This window comes from Lithobates pipiens, unplaced genomic scaffold (assembly GCF_037356315.1).
Source record: "Lithobates pipiens isolate NorthernLeopardFrog02 unplaced genomic scaffold, aLitPip1_a1.2 Scaffold_23, whole genome shotgun sequence".
NCBI classification, from domain to species: domain Eukaryota; kingdom Metazoa; phylum Chordata; class Amphibia; order Anura; family Ranidae; genus Lithobates; species Lithobates pipiens.
This window is the reverse complement of record NW_027507785.1, coordinates 182,947,698-182,966,614: the sequence shown is the minus strand read 5'-3', so window position 1 is coordinate 182,966,614 and position 18,917 is coordinate 182,947,698.

Below are 18,917 nucleotides of genomic sequence, written 5' to 3'. Positions count from 1 at the left end.
AACTGGCAGTAACGCACACAGAACTATACAGCTTTAAACTGACAGTAACACACACAAAACTATATGGCGTTAAAACTGGCAGTAATGCTCATAGAACTTTATGGTGTTAAACGGGCAAAAACACACACAAAACTATATGGCGTTAAACTGGCAGTAATGCACACAGAAGTAAATGGCATTATAGTGGCAGTAACACACAAAACTATATGGCGGTAAACAGACAGTAGTAATGCACACAGAACTATGTGGCGTTAAACTGGCAGTAACGCACACTGAACTACATGGCATTAAACTGGCAGTAATGCACACATAACTATTATGGCGTTAAACAAGCAGTAACGCACACAGAAGTAAATTGTGTTAAACTGGCAGTAACACACAAAACTATATGGCACGAAACTGGCAATAACGCACACAGAACTATATAGCTTTAAACTGGCAGTAACACAACAAAAAAATGATATGTCGTTAAAACTGGCAGTAATGCACACAGAACTATATGGCATTAACCTGGCAGTAACGCACACAGAAGTAAATTGCGTTAAACTGGCAGTTAGGGATGGCCGAACTGTTCGCCCGGCGGTCGGTTCACGGCAAATTTTGCATGCTCGCGATTCGCCCGATCGGCAGACTATTGCCGCTGTTCGCCCGGCAGACATATGTGTTTACAGTGTGAAAGAACTTTGACCCATGATGACACATCCATCATGGGGTACAGGACAGCCAATTGAGACATTTCAGCACATGGACAATTGGACATACCCCTTACCTTATAAATAGACCTGATCTGGCAGCCATTTTACATTCTGTCTTATGTCAGTGTAGGGAGAGGTTGCTGTGTGGAGCAGGGACAGACTGTAGTGACACAAATCGCTAGCTATTAGGTCCACAAAAGTCCTTTTAAGGACTGGTATAGGTGTAGTACAGTATATAGGGTTCAGTGCACTGCTGTGCTGATGATTGCAGCAGCCTATCTTTTGTCAGTGTAGGGACAGGACGCTGTGTGCAGCAGGCAGAGACTGTAGTGACACAAATCACTAGCTATTAGGTCCACAAAAGTCCTTTTAAGGACTGGTATAGGTGTAGTACAGTATATAGGATTCAGTGCACTGCTGTGCTGGTGATTGCAGCTGTCTTTTGTCAGTGTAGGGACAGGACGCTGTGTGCAGCAGGGACAATCAGTTTAATCACTAGCTAGCTATTACTATTAGGTCCAAAAAGGTCCTTTTAAGGACTGGTATAGGTGTACAATATATAGGATGCTGGTGCGTGGCTGTGCTACAGATTACTGCTGGTTTATGCAGCAGTCTTTTACCAGTGTAGGGACTGAGGGACAGTCTGCAAATCACTAGCTACTAGGTCCACAAAGGTCCTTGTAAGGACTGGTATAGGTGTACAATATATAGGGATGTGATGCACTGCTGCTGACTGCTGCCCTATTCTGCAGAAGTCTTTTATCAGTGTAGCGACTGAGGGACAGTCTGCAAATCACTAGCTACTAGGTCCACAAAGGTGCTTTTAAGGACTGGTATAGGTGTATAATATATAGGGTGCTGGTGGGTGGCTGTGCTGCAGATTACTGCTGGTTTCTGCAGCAGTCTTTTATCAGTGTAGGGACTGAGGGACAATCTGCTACTTACTAGCTACTAGGTCCACAAAGGTCCTTTTAAGGACTGGTATAGGTGTACTATTTGGTGTGCAGTATATAAGTGTGTAATACACGTATAAAATACTTGCACATATAGAAAGCATAGTATAGTACAATTCCACTGTGCAGCATTGTGACTGCTGAGTGGTTCTGCAGCGATACTACAAAGAGTGACAAACGCAATAAAAAAAAGTATTATAACTGGTGTGATAGACCAGTGGCCCCCAAAAATGTCAGATTGAAGCGGGGTGTTATATACCTTCTTCCACATACATACTGCACTTCTCTAGAGACTTTTGTCACAGGGTCATTTAAAAAATGACAGGCAGATGAAGAGGCAGGCCCTCCCACAGGGGTGGTAGGGGTAGGGTAGGAGCAACAGGCTTGAGCCAAAGTGGCAAATTGCAGAAGGTGCATGCGATTACGTCAAAAGACGCATCAGACTTGGTTGAGTGGCTCACTCAGCCTTACTCTTCTGCACCCTCCTCATCCTCTCAATCTGCATCCTCTTCTTCACTCTCTGCTGTGTGCACCCCCAAAGACACTACCACCAACACCACCACCACCACCATATACCCTCCGCTTGAGTCACAGGAATTATTTTCCGATCCATATGAAGACATTTCCGATGCGCAGCCACTCTTGGCATTGGATCAGGAAGAGGAGGTAGCAACAACCGCCACTCAGCAGTCTGACGGCAGTACCCAGATCAGCCCAAGGAGGAGGTTGGTCCCCGCTGTTACTGCCTACTCTGAGATCTCTAATTATAGCGGTGGGGAAGGGGATGTCGATGATGACGTGTCTAGTGATGTCACGTGGGTGCCCACAAGAGAGGAAGAGGAGGGGAGATATGGACCAGCAGATAGGGAGGAGAAGCAGGAAAAATTTACATTGCACAGGAGGGACAAAGCAGACTGCTAATGTATCAGGAGCGAGGCATCAACCAAGTACGGTCACATCTGGCGCTCCCAGGATGCTGGCACATGGCTCTGCAGTGTGGGCTTTTTTTAACGTGTCCGCTGCTGACAAAAGTGTTGTCATCTGCAATCTTTGCAGTCAACGCATAAGTCGCGGTAAGCCCAACACTCACCTAGGGACGACCGCCTTAAGAAGGCACATGAGCTACCATCACCGAGCCCAGTGGGAGCAATGGAACCCACAAAGCCACACTTCAGGCTCTCACCATCCAGCCTTGTCTTCTACTTCTCCTCTCTCCTCACAATTGTCCTCCACTCCACCTTCCATCACGCCATCCTCACGTTTTTCTGGAAAAAGGCAGGCTTCCGTGGGCCAAATGTTTGAGCGTAAAAAAAATTATGGCGCCGGATAACCCTCTTGCCCAACGGTTGATGGCTGGCTTGTCAGAACTGATGGCCCACCAACTACTGCCATATAAACTGGTGGACTTGGAGGCCTTTCAAAAATTTGTGGCCATTGGAACACCACAATGGAAGGTCCCAGGAAGGAAGTATTTCTCACAGAAGGGCATCCCAGAGCTATATGGCCATGTTCAGCGGCAAGTGAATGTATCTCTGGCACACGTGGTCTAGCAAACACGGGCAGGGAAAGTATATCACTTTTACTGCCCACTGGGTGAACCTTCTGACGGCCGTCAAGCATGTAACCCGTGGCACCCGTGTAGATTTGGTTTTACCGCCATGGATTGCATGCAGGCCTGGCTCTTCTTCTCCTCCTCCTACTCCATCCTCCTCTTTCTCCTCCTCGGCTGACTCCTCCTTTTCCGCTGCTAGCGTCTGTTCCTCTGCGCCGCCCAAGCTGCCTAGAACCTATTCGACATGCCAGGTGAAACGTTGCCATGCTGTGCTGCGTCTGTTGTGCCTGGAAGCCAAGAGCCACACTGGCCCGGCACTCCTTTCAGCTTTGCGTTCATAGGCAGATCAGTTGCTAACACGTCTCAATTTGACAGTTGGTAAAGTGGTGTGTGACAACTAGGGATGAGCTTCGAGTTCGAGTCGAACTCATGTTCTACTCGAACATTGCCTGTTCGCCTGTTCAGCGAACAGTGAACAATTTGGGCTGTTCGCAGCAAATTCGAAAAGCCGGAACACCCTATACAAGTCTATGGGAGAAATCTAAAGTGCTCATTTTAAAGGGTAATATGCAGGTTACTGTCCTAAAAAGTGTTTGGGGACCTGGGTCCTGCCCCAGGGGACATGTATCAATGCAAAAAAAAGTTTTAAAAATGGCCGTTTTTTCAGGAGCAGTGATTTTAATAATGATTAAAGTGAAACAATAAAAGTGTAATATTCCTTTAAATTTCGTAGCTGGGGGATATCTATAGTATGCCTGTGAAGGGGCGCATGTTTCCCGTGCTTAAAACTGTCCCTGCACAAAGTGTCATTTGTGCAGGAAAAAAAGTCTTTTAAAATCACTTGCGGCTAAATTGTCGGCTCCCCGTAATACAGAGAAAACTCAATGAGTGTTCTCTGTATTAGCCGACAATTCATTCATTCATTGATTAAAAAAAAAAAAAAAGCGTGGGGGTTCCCCTAAATTCAATTACCAGGCCCTTCAGGTCTGACATGGATATTAAGGGGAACCCCGCATCAAATTAAAAAAAAAAATTGACGTGGGGGTCCCCCTAAAAATCCATATCAGACCCTTTATCCGAGCACGCAACCTGGCAGGCCGCAGGAAAAGAGGGGGGGACGAGAGAGCGCCCCCCCCCCTCCCTCCTGAACTGTACCAGGCCACATACCCTCAACATTGGGAGGATGCTTTGGGGGTCTGTGACCCCTCAAAGCACCTTGTCCCCATGTTGATGAGGACAAGGGCCTCATCCTCACAACCCTGGCCGTTGGTTGTGAGGGTCTGCGGGCGGGGGGCTTATCAGAATCTGGAAGCCCCCTTTAACAAGGGGACCCCCAGATCCCACCCCCCTCCTGTTTGAAATGGTAAGGGGGTACAAAAGTACCCCTACCATTTCACAAAGAAAGTGTCAAAATGGTTAAATAAGACAAACACACTTTTGAAAAATTCCTTTATTAAAAATAAAAAAAATAAAAAAAAGATTCCAGCGGTGCTAATCCACTCTTGCTATCCAGCGACGAATCTCCGGGGTCCAGCGATGGATGATCATATGCAGCGATGGGGGATCTCTCAGTCCAGCGCTGTCCATACATCCTTCTTCTGTCTCCATTGCGGAGACACTGCAGAGATCCCAGCGCTGACGTTTCTTATATTAGGAGGGCGGGGCCCCCGTCACCTGACCCCGTCCCCTCTGACGCTGGTGAAGGGAGCCAGGGGTTCCCCAGTGACGTATGGGTGACCCCTCCCCCTCTGATGTAACGGAAACCTGCGTTACATCAGAGGGGGCGGGGTCACCCACACGTCACTGGGGAACCCCTGGCTTCCCTCTCCAGCGTCAGAAGATCGGGGTCAGGTGACGGGTGGCCCCGCCCTCCTAATATAAGAAACATCAGCGCTGGGATCTCTGCAGTGTCTCCGGAGTGGAGACAGAAGAAGGATGTATGGACAGCGCTGGACTGAGAGATCCCCCGTCGCTGGATATGATCATCCATCGCTGGACCCCGGAGATCCGTCGCTGGATAGCAAGAGTGGATTAGCACCGCTGGAATCTTTTTTTTATTTTTTTCATTTTTAATAAAGGAATTTTTCAAAAGTGTGTTTGTCTTATTTAACCATTTTGACACTTTCTTTGTGAAATGGTAGGGGTACATTTGTACCCCCTTACCATTTAAAACAGGGGGTGGGCCGGGATCTGGGGGTCCCCTTGTTAAAGAGTCTTCCAGATTCTGATAAGCCCCCCGCCCGCAGACCCTCATAACCAACGGCCAGGGTTGTGAGGATGAGGCCCTTGTCCTCATCAACATGGGGACAAGGTGCTTTGAGGGGTCACAGACCCCCAAAGCATCCTCCCAATGTTGAGGGTATGTGGCCTGGTACGGTTCAGGAGGGAGGGGGGGCCGCTCTCTCATCCCCCCTCTTTTCCTGCGGCCTGCCAGGTTGCGTGCTCGGATAAAGGGTCTGATATGGATTTTTAGGGGGACCCCCACGTCAATTTTTTTTTAAATTTGATGCGGGGTTCCCCTTAATATCCATATCAGACCTGAAGGGTCTGGTTATGGATATTTAGGGGAACCCCCACACTTTTTTTTTTTTTTTATCAATGAATGAATGAATTGTCGGCTAATACAGAGAACACTCATTGAGTGTTCTCTGTATTACGGGGAGCCGACAATTTAGCTGCAAGAGATTTTAAAAGACTTTTTTTCCTGCACAAATGACACTTTGTGCAGGGACAGTTCTAAGCACCAGAAACATGCGCCCCTTCACAGGCATACTATAGACACCCCCCAGGTACCACATTTTAAGGAATAATACACTTTTATTGTTTCACTTTAATCATTATTAAAATCACTGCTCCTGAAAAAATGGCCGTTTTTAAAACTTCTTTTTGCATTGATCCATGTCCCCTGGGGCAGGACCCGGGTCCCCAAACATTTTTTAGGACAGTAACCTGCATATTACCCTTTAAAATGAGCACTTTAGATTGTGAACTTTCGAGTCCCATAGACTTTAATAGGGTTCTAAAGTTCACATGAAGTTTAGGTCTGTTCGCAGGTTCTGGTGCGAACCGAACAGGGGGGTGTTCGGCTCATCCCTAGTGACAACAGTACCAATCTGCTTAGCGCATTGAAACAGGGCAAAATTGCGCACGTGCCATGCATGGCACACGACTTAAACTTGGTCATGCAGAGATTCGTTGTCAAATACCCTGGGGTCCAGGACATTTTGCGGCAGGCAAGGAAAATCTCGGCCCATTTCAGAAGATCTTACATGGCCATGGCTCGCCTTGCTGACATTCAGCGGTGACACAATCTGCCGCTCAGACGTCTTATTTGCGATTTCCCGACGCAATAGAACTCAACCTTCTATATATGCTTGATAGGCTGCTCCAGCAGAAACCTGCAGTTAACATCTACCTGTATGAACTCTGCGGCAGAACAGGTTCTGGGAGCTTGTTTTTTTTTCACCATGCCAGTGGCTGCTCATGCGCGACGCATGCAGACTTCTGCGGCCATTTGATGAGATCACCAAACTGGTCAGTCGCAGCCATGGCGCCATCAGTGACATGGTACCTTATGCCTTCTTTATGAAATGTGCATTGCGTTGTGTCATTGATCAAGCCATGGAGGAGCAGGAAGATGCAGAAGTCGCATTGCTGGATGAATTCCCGGGAGGCTACTCTATCTGAGACAAGTCAACAACAGGAGTCTGAATAGGAGTCAGAGGAGGATGGTGCCGGGGCAGATGAGGAGGATCAAGAAGAGCATTCTTTAAATGTTTCTGGGATCCCTGTTGTTGAGCATGGATGGGGAGAGGAGAACGAGGAGGATGACATTATCCTGGATGATGAGCAGGAGCCAGGCCACCACACTGCTTCCAGTTTAGTGCAAATGGGGGCCTTCATGCTCCAGTGTTTTAACAGAGACCCTTGTATAAAAAGCATAAGGGTCAAGGACCAGTACTGGGTGGCAACGTACTTAGATCCCCGGTACAAACACAAAATGGCGGAAATGTTACCACTGTCACAGAGGGCTGTCAGAATGGAGCACTTCCAGGCCTTGCTTCAAGAAATGCTGCATTCTGATTTTGCGTGCGCTGGCAGAGGAGGAATTCCCACTCCCAGAGAAAGAGTTACGGGTACCAATCCAACAACGCCTGCAAGAAGAGGGCGGTTTGAAGTTGTGTTGGTGACTTCTGATATTCAGCCTACACATCGACAGGTCTCATCCAAATCCAGCATCAGGGAACGCCTAGACCGACAGGTGTCCAACTACATTGGGTTAACGGCCGACGTGGACGCTCTGAGGAGTGATGAATCCCTGGACTACTGGGTGGGCAGGCTTGACCTCTGGCCAGAGCTTGCCCAATTTGCAATGGAACTGTTGGCTTGCCCCTCGTCCAGTGTCCTGTCCGAAAGGACTTTCAGTGCAGGAGGGAGGATCGTGACCGATAAGCTTACTCACCTAGCTCACGACAGTGTTAACTACCTCACATTTCTAAAAATGAATGAGGCATGGATCTCGGAGGAATTCAACACATGTGACCAGTAGACCATGTATATCTCTATAAACGATTTATTTAATTGAACACACAGACTTTTTTCTATATTTGGCTCACTTCCTTGTACAAAAAAAGCACATTGTACTATATGCCCGTACCCTCCTGTTTGAAAAGGTTGAGTGGTGTCATATTTTTGGGGCCCAGCAGCGAGTTGCTGGTATCAGTGCTGCTGTCAGTGCTCTCTATCTCGGTGCTGGTGTCAGTGCACTCTCTCTATCTCGGTGCTGGTGTGGTGTCAGTGCTCTCGATCTCGGTGCTGGTGTGGTCTTGGTGCTCTCTATCTCGGTGCTGGGGTCAGTGCTCTATATCACGGTGCTGGTGTCAGTGCATTCTGTCACAGATCAGCTGCGGAGCTGATCTTTGTCTCACCTTTACTGCAGTGGGTCGGCTGGCATCTGTTGTCCACTGTCTGGTGTTCAGCTCTGTGCACTCTCCAGCTATGGGTGTCGTCGCCCTTCACCTGTTGCCTAATGTATGATTCCTTCCTGCTACTTCCTGTCCAGCCCTCATGTGCTTTTCTATTTAAATCCCTTTCAAACCTGCTACTGGTTGCTTGAGCAACGATTGTTCCTAAGGCTCCCCTGTGTAACCTGCTTTACCTGACTTCTCGTGATCTGATCTTCTGTGTACCGACCCAGCTTGTTCTGATTACGTTGTCTGCAGCCCACCCTGACCTTGACTCACTACCTGGCTTTGCTTGCTTCATCGATCCATCCTTGTCTACAGTGTCTTCTGGTACTTCCCTAGCGAGCAGGGTGAACCCGGGGGTTGTGACCTGGGGTCAGCACGCAGCTAAGTCCAAACCATTGTGAGAGGGTCACTGGCGGAACACCGGCTGGCTCTTAGATTACACGCCCTGGGGGATCCCGTGTCACCTGCTCGCCTGAGGGTTCGCTGTAAGTAGTACCATGACACACTCTATCACGGCGTTGGTGTCAGTGTTTTCTATCTCGGTGCTGGTGTCAGTGCTCTATATCTCGGTGCTGGTGTCAGTGCTCTGTATCACAGTGCTGGTGTCAATGCTCTATATCACGGTGCTGGTGTCAGTGCACTCTATGGTGCTGGTGTCAGTGCTCTATATCACGGTGCTGGTGTCAGTGCTCTATATCACAGTGCTGGTGTCAGTGCTCTCTATCACGGTGCTGATGTCAGTGCTCTCTATCACGGTGCTGGTGACCATCTCTAGCACCCTCTTCATAGCCTACCCTGAGTCCTGAATTGTCAAAATTTCACAGATAAAAAAAAGAATGCTTGTAGTTATCGATCCCAGATTCACTTCATACATGTGTTATGTCAGTGGCCATGTGGTGGGACTATGTGTGCACAGCTAGTAAGTATTTTGTGGCTGAAAATATGACTTGTAGGTTTTTAAGGTTCGCCTGCAATTGAAGTCAATGGGGCCCATTGCGGTTCGTAAACTTTTGGTTGCGTTCGCGTTTGCGAAATGTCCCATCGGAAGTTCGTCCATCTCTACTGGCAGTAACGTACAAAACGATATGGTGTTAAACTGACAGTAACACACACAGAAATACAGTATTTGGCATTAAACTGGCATTAACTAGACATGTGCAAAGTGAAATATTTATTTTCGGAATTTCATTTTCGTCCGAAAAATAAATTTATTCGTTTTTATTTATTTTGTTTTTCGTTCAAAAATTGCATTTGTCCAAAAATCCACATGAATTACGGTCGAATCTGTTTTTGAAGGCTTATGGTGTCTGTCAAATGTATAAAGAAGATTTGACGGAGCTGCTAAACTCTATATAGCCTATATTTGGAGCATTTGACTCCGGAAATGTACGATTGCAGCGAATATTATTACTAATGTGTGTGTTTTTCGTTGCTCTTTCATTCATGTTGAATGAATGGTCTAAGTCTCACAGTGTCAGGTGTCAGATAGTGAGTGACTGATAATAACGAATATGGCGGCAACTCATTGTGAGAGCGACATGGAGGCACTGGAGGACGTTTCTGGGCCATCTACAAGTGTTTCTGTATATATATATATTATATACTCGTTCAAACAGAAACTGGTGGACTGGTGATAGCGATCACTGATCAGACAGGTAACAAGATTCTATAATAATAAATCCCCCCCACAACACAGGCAGCCTCTGAGGCTATCACAACAACACTAGCAGCCACACTAGTATTGCCGCGTACACACGGGCGGACTGTATGGCGTACTTAGTCCGTCGAAACACATTTCAGCTGACAGTCCGCTCGTGTGTGGGCTTCAGCGGACTTTTTCAGCGTGCAGTCTGGCGTACTAAGTATTTCGGATTTTTCGAAATTCTGTCCGTCGTACTTTGGTTTCAGCGGACAATCCGCTCGTCAGTAGGCTAGTTCGACGGACTAAGAATGGCACATGCCCAGAAAGGATTTACACGGCGGAAGGGTGCTTTGCTGTGTATTGGACTTCCTATTTCTAGTCCCGTCGTACGTGCTGTACACGTCATCGCGCAAGCTTTCGACGGACTGTTTGGGTATCCGTGTGTGGTCAAGTCCGTTCAGTCGAAAGTGTGACGGACTGTCCGTCGGATTGTACGACGGACTAAGTACGCCATACAGTCCGCCCGTGTGTACGCAGCATATCACTATAAGGTTCTCCTCTTTGGTTACAATCAGCCAATAACATTCATCATCATCATTATTTTTATTTTACTTCCCCCACCCAATTCCAGAATCTTTTCTCCCTGTCGAATCTTTTCTCTCTATGTTGAATATTTTCTCTCTGTCAAATCTTTTCTCTATATAATCTTGGACTAATAGAGGTAAGGTTAGGCATATGCGACCATAGGTTCAGTAGACACAGATTGTTATTGTCAGAGTCACTTCGAATCTCCTATTCTATATTGAACTGTTGTAACAACGAAAACTAAAATAAAGCATTTGTTTATGTCGGATCTTTTGTTTTTTGGATTCTGCGCTTTCGTTATTGTTTGTCAAAACAAAAATGAAAATACCTGAAATTCGAACGAAAATGCATTCGGATGAAAACAAATGCACATGTCTAGCAGTAACACACACAGAAGTAAATGCAATTAAACTGGCAGTAACGCACAAAACGATATGGCGTTAAACTGCCAGTAATGCAAACAAAACTATATAGCGTTAAACTGGCAGTAACGCACACAGGGCTATATGGTGTTAAACTGTCAGGAACACAAACAGAACTATACAGCTTTAAACTGACAGTAACGCACACAAAACAATATGGCGTTAAAACTGGCAGTAACGCACACAGAACTATATGGCGTTAAACTGGCAGAAACGCACACAAAACGATATGACGTTAAACTGGCAGTGACGCACACATAACTATATAACTTTAAACAGGCAGTAACGCACACAGAAGTAAATGTCGTTAAAGTGTCAGTAACACACAAAACTATATGGCACTAAACTGTCAGTAAAGCACACAGAATTATATAGCTTTAAACTAGCAGTAACACACAAAATGTCGTTAAAACTGGCAGTAATGAACACACAACTATATGGTGTTAAACTGGCAGTAACACACACAGAAGTAAAACACGTTAAACTGGCAGTAATACACAAAACTATATGGCGTTAAACTGACAGGAACGCACACAGAACTACAGTATTTGGCATTAAACTGGCATAAACGTGCACAGAAGTAAGTGCCATTAAACTGGAAGTCACACACAAAATAAATGACATGGAGTTAAACTGGCAGTAATGCACACAAAATTATATAGCATTAAACTGGCAGTAATGCACACAGGACTATACAGCTTTAAACTGTCATTAACGCACACAAAACTATATGTCGTTAAAACTGGCAGTAATGCACACAGAACTTTATGGCGTTAAACTGGTAGAAACACACACAAAACTATATGGCGTTAAACTGGCAGTGATGCACACAGAACTATATAGCTTTAAACTGGCATTAACGCACACAAACCTATATGGTGTTAAACTGGCAGTAATGCACACAGAAGTAAATGGTGTTAAAGTGGCAGTAACACACAAAACTATATGGGGTAAACAGACAGACAGTAACACACACAGAACTATGTGGCATTAAACTGGCAGTAACACACAAAACTATATGGCGTTAAACTGGCAGTAATGCACACAGAACTATATGGCATTAAACTGGCAGTAACGCACACAGAACTATATAGCTTTAAACTAACAGAAACGCACACAAAATGATATGTCATTAAAACTGGCAGTAATGCACAGAGCACTATATGGCATTTAACTGGCAGTAGTGCATACGAAGCTCAATGACGTTGAACTGGTAGTAACGCAAATAGAACTATATGGCGTTAAACTGGCAGTAAAGCACACAGAAGTAAATGCCGTTAAACTGGCAGTAAAGCACACAGAAGAAAATGGTGTTAAACTAGCAGTAACACACACAAAACGATATGGTGTTAAACTGACAGTAACACACACAGATTATATGTCGTTATACTGGCAGTAACGCATACAAAACTATATGCCATTAAATTGTCAGTAACACACACCAAACTATATGGCATTAAACTGGCAGTAATGCACACAGAAGTAAATGGCGTTAAGCTGGCAGTAACGCATAGAATTAATGGCGTTAAACTGGGTGTAATGCACACAGAACTATATGGCATTAAACTGACAGGAACACACAGAACTGTATGGTGTTACACAGGCAGTAACGCACACAAAACTATATAGCTTTAAACTGGCAGTAACGCACTCAAAACTATATGGTATTAAAATTGGCAATAATGCACAGAGAAGTAAATGGCATTAAACTGGCAGTAACAGAATCAAATTCAACTGTCACTACACTGATGCTATCTGAACTGTCCCTACTCTAGCTATATACACTAATGTAAATATTACTGACAGGGTCTCACTACACTACACTGAAACTATCTGGGCTGTGCCTACTCTACACTAATATATGTATGAATGACACAATCTCACTACACTACAGTGAAATTATCTGAGCTGTCCCTACTCTTGCTGCACACTATGCAAAGCTGAATGATGGTCCTCCTCACTACATTCACACTATCCCTAGACTGACACTAAACTAATATTCTACACTGACAATTGCAGCAAAATAGCACAGTATAGCACACTATCTAAACAATAGCACTGAACAGAGCCCTGTTCTATCCCTCTCCATGCCAAAATCATACTGAAAACGGCTGCCATGGAAAGAATAATTTTATACTGTTGGGCGGGAATGAGCCATGATTGGATATGATTTGATGACAGTGTCCAATCATGACTCTGACAGTGCTTTGTGCCCTGATTGGCTGAAGCTTTCACTGCTTCAGCCAATCAGGGCATGAACTGTTCAGCGCTACAATGCATTGTGGTTGGTTTAGAGGTCCAAACAACAGTCGAATTACCTGTTTGTTCATCTGTTTGCCGAATGTCTGAACAGCAAAAGTTTGCCTGAGCTGTTCGCCCATCCCTAATGGGAAGATGGATGGAGCCAAATACAGGGCAATATTAAAAGAAAACCTGTTATGCCGCGTACACATGACCAGACTTTCCCGCAGAGTAGGTCCGACGGTCTTCTCGATGGACTTTCTGTGGAGTTCTGACGGACTTTCCAAACTAACGGACTTGGCCACACATGAATGGACTAAGTCCATTCGAAAGTCCATTCATTTTGAACCTGATGACATAAGATGGGACTAAAAAGGAAGTTCAATAGCCAACAGCCAATAGCTTCCCTTGCGTCGTATTTAGTCCATTGGACCAGCATACAGGCGAATGGTTTTCCCAATAGGAATTGAGTCCATCAGACAGATTTGAAACATGTTCTATTTCTAGGTCTGTCGGCTTTTTTTTTTGAAAAATGATCGGATTAGCCCACACACGTTCGGATTGTCCGACTGACTGATTCCATCGGACCTAGTCTGCCGGAAAGTCCGGGCGTGTGTACACAGCATTATTATTTTTACTTTATTCCAAAAGAAAAATAAGTCCCATTTTCATGGCATTATTTAAAAAATAAATCCTCCTGAATGAAGAAATTTATTAACAATACTTAAGATACAGCACATGAAGTTCAAAAGACCTAAATCCACTATATTTTCTGCAAATCAGACAATATGTTTATTGTGATAAGAAAAGTCATTTTTCTATCATGAGCAAATGCAGAGTCTGATTTTCTAAAATCAGAGATGGTTTTCTAGAAAATGTAAATGATTTATATGGTATGTTGCTTTGTGAAATGAAGGCAGAAGTTCTGATTCAAGCTAAAAAGGAAAGAGTAGTATGGTTCACTGGCAAAGTCATTTGCTTACAAAAAGCTTTATCCCTTGAAGATATAAATTTGTCATGCTGCACTGAAATTAACCTAGCAGAACACTGCCATACAGTAGTAATATATTTTATAGATCGATAAACACTGATCAGGCTTTTTTTATTCTAGATTGTTTTCTTTTGTGTGCTTTCATATTTATTGAACAAAGTATACAGAATTGCAAATGATCATAATTGATGTTATATTTAGTAATTACTTAGTTTTAAAGCACAAATTCAACAATTTATTCATCATCTTTATCATCATCATCATCATCCACCCCACAGAATTAAGTAAGAGAACATTTTGGTTTAAAGCATTTAAAGTTTCTTATGGATAGGCACATGCATGAAAGCTCCCAAGATGGCCACGACTCTCTAGAGCTCCATGCTACCATGGTCTTTTAACCTCCTGCTACAGCCTCCAGAATGCCCTCCCATCCACCACACTGGGATGAAATAGTAGGGGAGCTCTCCGGGAACACTAGGATGACCTCAGTATTGGCTAGGAGAAGCCACTCCTGTCAGATGACCTCCGCCGCAGGCCTGCTCATGAGCAATATAAAAAAGGTCAGACCAATCTGTTGCCAGAATAAAGCAAAATTTGGCCAGACTCCAAAAGATGCAAGATCAATTAGAAACTGCACTATCAAATATCGTTGACCTGGAGAACAGGTCGAGACGTTACAACTTTAGGATAAGGGGGCTCCTCGAATTCATGAAAGATGTCCAGTCAGCAGTTAAGGCCCTTATTAAAGGGCTCATCCCGGACATTGCTGAACACAGCCTGGAACTCGACAGAGCTCAAAGAGCATTAAAGCCCCCCTGATCAGACGGGCTTCCGAGGAAGTTTATAGTGATACCTAATTTTTATTCAGTGAAGGAGGAGGTGATGAGGAAAGTGAGAGGGGCTGATACCCTCACTATACTGGGACACACAGTTCAGGTATTTGCCGACCTCTCACCCCTACACGGTTCAAAAATAAAGAGCACTTAAGCCACTACTCCAAATCCTACTAAAGAAGGAGATAACATATAGATGGTCTTTCCCCCTCCACCTGAACTTTTTGGATTGCAACAAAGGATATGGCTTCTCACCTTTTGCAGAGGGCGAATGCCTTCTGCTCCATCTAGGCCTACTCTCCCAGGAGCCTCCCCCCCACCCAACAAGGGACCCTCCTCGCCATTGAAACAACCACTGCCTGCAAGCCCCCTGCAACCCACCTGGCTGATACAACATTCCAAGAGGTCCAAGGAGACACTCCCGACATAATTGAACTACCGGTAACCAGTAAACCAGGGCCCTGGTTTGTGACATCTCCCAAGCACTTGATTTGGACCTTACCCCGAGTCTCACCTACTGAGGTTCTTCCCCCAGTACTTACCTCCCAGAATTTTAGCTCTAGCATTGTTTAATCCCTCCTCCCTTTCATGTAAGGCAGGATGGGAAAGTAGAGACCACCACTTCTGGGAGATGGTCAGGGAAGAGAAGACTAATCACTTAGCCCAAACATAAATTTCTGTTGGTCACTAGTTATTATATTCATCAACAGTCTATCTGAGTCTCCTGTATCATAAGTTTTTTTTCCCCTATAATGCTTTCAATGTATTATAGTGATCTAGTTACAAAGTTGTCTACCTCAAAGCCAATAGTTCTTTTATAGCTCCTCACGCAACCTCATTCTCAACCACACAGTTGAGTAGGGCACGTCCTGAAATGGGCTTGGAGGTAACTTACTGCCCCTACTCAGAACCTGGCTCATCTGGGGTCCTCCGTGTAAAAACAAAAGATGCTCGAGAGGGAGCCAGGTACTGAGGGGGGCCCTGGTGTGGGATTAAGATCCCAAATTTACCCATACCAAGGGTGTTCTGTTCATCTTATAATGTTACTGTTTATTTCTAGTGGTAAGACCGTGGTGGACCTAGTGCGCCTCCACTAGTCCCCCAAGGCAACCAGTTTGCCTCTCTGGGACGATTCGGAGACTCTGACTCAGGGTACTCCAGATCTCTCAGGCTATGGGGTGGTCACTGGCAAGTCCACTCCTACCCCTGGGAGGGGCGGCAGGGAGCCCCTCATTTCTCTATTTTTTTAGCTGATATTACATGTTGTTTGAACTCAAATGTAAGTTTCTTCTTTTTTTCTGCTTGTGTTTGACTTCTCCCTGGACAAAATGACCAGAGGAAAACCCAAACCCGAAGGCCCCTCAAAACAGAGTATGAAAATTGCTCACCTGCTACATGCGTTAGGGCTGGTGGATGTTTGGAGAGAGATTAACCCCCAATGCGAAAGATTATACCCACAACCGTAGACAACCCCCTCTCAGATCACTGTATTGTAACTCTAGTCATATACTAGTCATCAGGCTCCTCAGGCCCTTTCAGATGGTGTCTCAACTAGGCTCTTTTGAGTGATCCAATACAGTGTACACTTCTATAACAAGCTATACAAGAGTATTTTCATGAAAATTCCAACGACTCTGTAGGCTGCCCACAAAACAGTCCTCCAGCTCTCCTCTAAAAAATAAGCAGACTTAGAGAAACTAACGGAGGAATACCAATCACTAGCCAAAGCCCACAAACAAAACCCTACACCTGAAACATTAGCACAGCTTGATATAGCCTGAACCCACCTCAACCTATCCCTCACAACGGCAGCCGAGAAACTCCTCAGATGGACCGGGGCTACATTTTATTCCCAAAAAGACAGGATTGGCTCCAGATTAGCCAGAAAGATGAGTCACAAACGACTCACTACTTTCCCAAAAATTTGATTTCCATCCGGCGACCTGACCCAGAACCCCACCAAAATAATGGATACTGTCTTGCAGTTTTACTTGACCTGTACAAAACCAACCCACTGCCTTCTCCTGCAAGAATATCTTTCTCAACAACTTTTCTATCCCCTCAATAGCCCAAGGCCACAGAGACTTCTTAGAGGTCCCCTTTACCTCTGAGGAGGTCTTAGATGACATCAAATCCCTCAAACTGGGCTCTTCTCCTGGGCCCGATGGCTTTTCCACAGGATATTACAAAAAGTTTGGCCCCTGTCTGGCATCATACCTGATGCAGGTAATCTTCAACTATCTCAGAGATGGAGCCACCCTAGACAAAGATCTTAATTCCGCATATATCTCTGTCATCCCCAAAACCAGGGAAAGATGCCAGCAAAATCAGTAACTACCGTCCAATCTCGCTTATAAATAACGACATAAACATAATGACTAAAATAATGGCTAACAGAATAGCAAGTTTCATAGATATGTACATACACAGAGACCAAGTGGGCTTCATCCCTGGGAGACAAGGCCCAGATCAAATTAGGAGAGCGATATCTGTTATATTAGTGCTCAACTCCCAATGGGATGGTGGTCCTCCTCAGAGGGATTTCTTCCTCTCGATAGACCTTCACAAGGCCTTTGATTCCGTTGCCTGGCCTTACATTTACGAAATTACAATTTCAGGTTCACAAAGGACAATACCAATGGGCAAAGTGCAACTGCAGTAAATAGGATGACTTTTTTTTTTTGTAAATAGTTTTTATTGAAAATTTTTCACAGAAAGTATGCAGTACAGTGATTAACAGTCATTAAAGACTCTCCCAAACTGTCCCAACAGTACATAACATAGTACAGTCAATCAAAAGAGAAAAGGGGGGAAGTGGAGAGTTTGGTTATAGACATACTGCAAAAGAAAAGGAAAGACATAACATTAAACAAAACAACAATGAACAGGGATTGGTTGGTCCGGTTCATGACCGAAGAGGTTGACCCATAAAAAAAAAAAAAAACAAGTGTGGATTACAGTAAGAAGCATTTTAGTATATCACAAATAATTGGAATAAGATTTTACAGAGGGTGAGTATTCCTATACCAATCGCTCCAAATTCGCCAATGACTATCAAACTGAATTTTTTTCCCCATTCTGAGGGCCAAGATTAGCTCATAGGAATAATGTAGAGAGGTGGTCGACCATACCTCAGAAACATTGGGGGCCTGGTCATTCTTCCAGAATCTCGCTATCAGGGACCTAGCCACCAGGAGGATGTGGGAAACAACAATCCTAAAGTTAGGCGGGTATCTCTCAATACTTAGGTTCAAAACTGCCAGACCTGGTTCAGGGGTAGAGAGGAAACCCGTAATATCAGATATAGCTCTGAAAATAGTATTCCAGAAGCTCCGGAGGTGTTTACAGGACCAGAACATATGAAGTAGATTACCAACCTCTCCACAGTTCCTCCAGCACAGGGGGGAGGACCCAGCCAGGCCAAATTTGGAGATCCTAAAGGGGGTAAGATACCATCTCAGGGCAATCTTCTGGGCTAGTTCCCAGTGTCCAACGCACCTGGAGGCCTTGTAGTTCGCCTTGAATGCCTGACTCCATTGCGCCTCAGAAAAGGCGCAACCTAAGTCCTCCTCCCAGCGCAGGAAGGGACGGGATTTGATAAAAACGCGTTTCTGCTGTAGGAAATTGTAAAATAGGGAAATTCCTTTAGGTAAAGGGGGGTTAGCATTAAGAAACTGCCAGAGAGGCTCGGCCACCGAAACACTAGGGAGACCACCACCTCGGAGCAAATGGGATATTTGAGAGTGTTTATATATGTCGGAGGGCCTTAATTGGAATTGTGTTCGTAGGGATTGGTATGGGATCATGGAGGGGCCCTGAAAGAGATCCTGCAACGACTCCAGCCCCTTCTTGGTCCAGTCTTTAACAGAGAAATTGGGAATTAAAGATTCTAAGGACACTAGGGGAATAGGGAGGGGGATCAATTTGTCAGATTGAGGTGTGGACCTAAGAAGATCCCGCCATGCTTGCAAGGAAGCCCAAACTGTGTAAGGGAGGGATTGGCGAGGCCAGGGCTTAATCGAATCGGTAAGAA